This window comes from Pyxicephalus adspersus, chromosome 10, assembly GCF_032062135.1.
Source record: "Pyxicephalus adspersus chromosome 10, UCB_Pads_2.0, whole genome shotgun sequence".
NCBI classification, from domain to species: domain Eukaryota; kingdom Metazoa; phylum Chordata; class Amphibia; order Anura; family Pyxicephalidae; genus Pyxicephalus; species Pyxicephalus adspersus.
This window is the reverse complement of record NC_092867.1, coordinates 56277153-56282708: the sequence shown is the minus strand read 5'-3', so window position 1 is coordinate 56282708 and position 5556 is coordinate 56277153. Positions and strand designations below refer to the sequence as shown.

The 5556-nt window shown below is 39.0% G+C and overlaps 1 protein-coding gene across 4 annotated transcripts in view; it reads right to left on the bottom strand.

The window, feature by feature from the left end:
- LOC140339046 (oocyte zinc finger protein XlCOF8.4-like) overlaps positions 1–5556 on the bottom strand; it is a 236061-nt gene that overhangs the window by 170578 nt on the left and 59927 nt on the right. The window lies entirely within an intron of this gene.

Sequence of the window (5556 nt, the reverse complement as noted above, 5' to 3'; positions counted from 1 at the left end):
CTGAAATATCACCTTGTTTTTCTACCTCTAACAAGAAGGTTTAGCAACCAAAAAAAGAAAACAATGGATAATGGCCATAACCGAAAGCAACCAATCAGAACTGATCTTTTGATAAGGCAAGCCAAGATCTTATTGGTTACTGAGGTAATTGAACAGAACTCCATCTGATCTCAGCACTACCAGGAAAAGTAATGGGTTGATGTCTCATTTAGTTACATTCATGTAATAGAATGTGGTTCCACCATGGATTTACCCAAAGCCTGGATTATCATGTGGTGAGGACTAGGAACTACTCCACAAAACAATTCTAGTAGAAACCCATACTGTAAAGCATAGATAACACAAAATGAGTCCAGTTGATACCACACATTCTTCCACATTAGTCTGGACAGGTCCGGCTAAAGCTAGCCAAGATCTGGTAGGCTGCCAATGGTTTCCATACTTGAATATTGAATAGGACCATGATTTAAAAAATGGGTTGGTTGGTGTCAATAAACAATAAACTGAGGGAAATGGCACACAAAGTAATAAGAATGAATGACGTTATTAGGTGGCTGATGGAATTAGAACACATATAATAAGTTACCAAACCAATAAAAAGTTATTATGACAACCACTCTAGGGTATGAGCCTAGAATGCCAGGAAAGTCATGAAAGTCATGGAATCTTTTATAGATGTCCAAAAAGCCAAAAGTATGACACCGTGCTCATTTATATATAGTACTATATTGTACTATACATTCATACACATCGTATGGACTAAAGGGAAACTCATTTCATAGGGTAAAAGTTTCCAACCCAATTAATTGGGTTTACAGAAGCTGGGCACCCCAGTGTTCCTAAATGTCCATGTCTAGGATCCTACTCAGTAGATAGTGGTGTTCCTAGAGGTATGTATTGGAAATTTTTGGGCCCTATATTAGGTATGCTTTCTGGGCCCCCCTCCTCCATGTCTAAATGTTCCAGTATTGCAAAAGTCTGGCTCTTTTGACCAAGCCTGGTACAGAAGGACCTCTTGTCCAAAAAGGTCCCATCTGTTCAATCCATCAAAAAGTACATTAAAAGTATTTGTAGCTTAATCAGAATAATCAGAAAAGTATAATAAATACACCAACATATCACAGAATAAATTAAAAAAGAGCTCATATCAAAAAAAGTTTGTGGGTCTTGGGCATCAAGTTTTCCCCATGGTGACAGAATTATAAACCCAACAAGATAGGAGGCTTGGAAAAGGCTAAGACACTCAACAAATTTAATATACATTAGCAATCATGGTACAAGGCTTGTATTAGGAAGGATCCATTAGGGTCAAGTTGTGTTCCTGCCATAGGGAATGAACCAGTACAGCTAAGCCATCACCATGAACAAATAGACAAACAAATTGTTTTAGGCATAACAACTCTACCATGAGTAGCCATCATTCTCAAAAGCCTTCTGTGTTTGCACAATACTTGGTTCTTATATGTCATATAAAGGAACCCCAGCAAGATAATGATACCCAAGAGAGGACTAGACCTAAATGGACAAAAAAAAGTTGAGGTCAATGCAAGGGTTTACGGTAAAGCAGGTTTGTGGTCCGGGCCAAGCCAAAATATAGGCCTGAAGTAAAAAAAAGATTTTAGGTTTTTAGACAGAAAGGACTCAGTTGCCACATCTCTGCTGGCCTAATAAATAGTGAATGGTAATGTCTTTAGGTGCATTCTTAGGCCCTGATTTATTATTGCTCTCCGAGGCTGGAGAAAATACACTTTCAACGGTGAAGCTGGGTGATCCAAAAAATCTGTAATGAATTTCCTAAAAGTGTTTGTTAGCAAATGTTTCCAACTCCGCACCAGATCCAGTCCAGGTTTGCTGGATCACCGGGTTCTGTATTTATAATATAAACCAGTATATCCCTCTTGTGGAACTTGATGACTTTTTCATGGTGGTAATCATGGACATGGCTACATGTTAATCTTCTTAATCTGGAATACCTAAACCAGCAATCCCTATTAATATGAATTCATAATTCTTGTTCCTTTTTCATCAGTGACCTTTCTCCTCATTTGTCAAAAAAGCAGGTGACCAAATCTGAACCCCAAAAATCCAACATTTAGTTTGGTTTTTCCAACTGAACAAACCCGTTGCTTAATGCTGCCCCAAACTTTTTATGGGCCAGCCACCTGCCAATGGGGCAGTCACCGGTGTACAGATGACAGAGAAAAAGCAAGATTGGATGTAAGGAAAAATTGGATGTAACTGTAAAAAAGAACATAAAATTATAAGTAATAATATTTTGGAGATTTTGCAATCAGGTTAACATGCTAATTTTGATAACCCCAAAACCCTCAGGCTACATTTTCAGAAGGGTTAGACGTATATGTTACCTCTAGTGGTTGCAGAGTACCTGATACACCCACCAAGCTTCATATCAGAATATCAGCTATAAATAATTGGAGAATTATTCAAATATTTGTAGTTCATATATCTATTTTCTAAAAAAATATGGATCCTTTAAGAGAATGAACCATAGTTTGGGTTTTGTGAATCCTAAACATGCAAAGTGAACTTGTCCACCCTCGTCAGATCTTCTGACGGGATGGATGAAGGGACATGGACACTAAACAACCAAACAACCAACCCCACATGACAGATATTCTGGCTAAATTTGACTTTACACAAATCCAAACAGCAACGCTAAACTTGAGTTGGATCCAGTCCCATTTGGGGTACCAGAATGCCAAGCTCAAATGTTCTATTTTCTTTATAATAGAGGAGATCCAGGCCACCACAGTATCTAAAAATAGGCTGTTCTGATTGATTGCGATAGCATTATTCGTTTTCAACACTTTGCTGATTACACAACTGCCTTTGATTACACAGAAAGATCCGCTACATTTCATCAAATACAGTATTTAAACAATTAAACAATCGCCAGGTCATCACACTGTGCTTTTGAAAAATTAGTCAAGCATTTACAAAAGCTTTGTCTTGTGTAAAAATGTTCTGGGACATGTCATACTTACTTGTGCTCAAGAATTATTTGTAGACCGTGTTCTTTGTTTCAGATGATCATAAACTAAACCAAGCAGGGTTTTAGTACAATATAGACGTAGAATTCTGAACTCTGTAAGATCATGAAAGTCTAAATGTCTTCTTATATAAATCAGATGATGTGGATGACCTGTTCACAGGTGATATTCATGGTACTGGTTCCATGTTCAAGTCATTTCCACAACGTCTACTGATCATGTTCCTGCTTTTACTTTTTCATGTTTTACTAAACCCTGGACCCAGTTAAACAGTGCAGTTTGTGTTGTTTCCCTACCAGCAGCTGAACTATGTATGTACAATTTGTGGAATCTAACCCAAGATTTAGTTGGCTGCTAAAGGCTTTCTATTAACAAAATAGTTTAGTTGGTCTCTTTTTACAATTGGTCATTTTGGTTTTTAAGCCCAAGTGGTTCCACAGTGACCTTCTCTGTAATAAGGCCAAACTAGCATCTAATAAAGACTAGGACCCACATATGATTAAGTTTCACACATCTCTCACCTACGTAGAATAATTAATTAAATATTCAGACATTCTAATAAGCAATTTTTTGGTCTCTAGATTTACAGCAAACATAGATATCCATGAAGTAAAGAGGAACCAAATCCACCATACCAGTTGTGATCCTCCAAGGAACAAAAACCAAAAACTCACTGACATGCCAATAATTGCAAATCGTTAGGCTTTATTAATGAGCACAGGTTGAATATGTCCTAACAAAAAATTACTGATTAGAAAGGCTCACATACTGTAGGTGTATGAAAACAGTTTGGTCACCATCTGGACAACCTAACCCAAACCAGTGTGGATTGTTTCCTGGACTACTGAGAACAAGTGACCACCATGAGAACAAGCGACGTTGAATGCCAAGACCTGATGATAACCTCCAGAGAACCTTCAGTGAAGCCTAGTAATTAATTTTTTTTTTACTTAATTTGTTTTGAGCTGTTCAATACATCCCAAAGATTGTGATCACCTGAGCCAAGTGTAGGCCACGTGTGAAAAAATGGAGATATCGGGCCTCCAGGTAATGAAGGAACTTATTGTAGGCGTACATAAAGAAAATTCATAGGAAATAAATTTTTTTGCAACCTGCCTGAGTTTAATAATGATGCATATTTCAAAATGGAAACAGGTTTGTTCTCTGGGGATCAATAGGTTTGGGGAAAGTCATTGTTTTTAAACAAGTCCGCATTTGACATCTTTTTTTTTTCTTTTTCTCATTACAACCAAAGCTTCCATTTCATTTTATCCAACCAAAGCTTCCATGACATAGTACCCCCCAAACACTTTTATGATTCGATACCTTCCCAAAGCTTCTATGACATTGACACTCCAATGTAAGGCCTTGGGTCAAATACCAATGCTTTATCAGACAAGAAAGTCTTCACCTAAAGACAAACCCAGGCTCAGCCTCAAGAGGCCAGTTGTGTCATTCCAGCACTTGGTTGCCCTAGGATTTCAGTACCCAAAAAATCATATCTAGGGGTTTAAAGATTGGCAAAAGACTGGTTGGCTCACTTGGTAGACAAGTCCACAGTGGCAAATGAAGGCTATAGCATAAGTCCAAATTGTCCAAAAAGTCAAAAAACAGAGCTGAGATCATTCACAGAAAAATGACAAGGCATGGAATTCAAAGGGTAGAGAAATCTCAAGGTGGAACACAATTAGAGGTTGGTCTAGGTGGCAAATTACCGGAAGGTCAGGTGAGGCGAAGATCAGCAACAAAGATCAAACGATAATGCAACCACATAGGACAGGAGGGAGTCACCACAGTGTAGAGCACAGGAGATGGAAAAAAAGCAAATAATTGGAACTTCTGGGGATGTAGACAGGACAAATAGAGCTGTGGTACTTAATCACCATGGATACATGACCCAGCTAGGACAATTAACTGGTCCACCCAGTTCATAAAGTGTTCAGCAGAGGACTAAAGACTAGTCTGTAGTACCTGTGGTCTCTCTGTTAACTCTTATGGGGTGAATGTGAAATTGGGCATAACACGAGTAAGCTGAATCCCTGAATGCTCCAAGTAGAAATAGTGTAACTTGCTAACCCGAAAATGCTACTATAACATTGTGATTGCTGAGACATCCCTGTCTGGAGTGGCAGTGGGTGACACAGAGAGTACTTAAGAAGCAGACAGTATTAAAGAAGAAGAATCATAACTGCGGTTGTTAAGGGTAACGGTGCGTTGGCGCAGTCTACCTGTGATGGTGTGTTTGGCAAGGGGTAACAGAGTGGTAACCTTGGCCCGTGACGGCCCTTCTCAGCCTGCTGGTGCTGAGAGGGCGTCCGTCACAGTGGCCATCATGGTAAAGACAGGGCTTTACTTCCTCGTCTCATGTCCTCCAGCAAGGAGACCAGTGAGCAATAGTGATATCACAATATCCCTTCCAAAATCTTGTGAGACTTGGAAGCAATGGAAGCAGTACTCTAAAGCTACGTACACACTTCCAATTATTATCGTTGGAAAACGAACGACGAACGATCCTGCACGATATCTACGAACGATCGTATAGCAC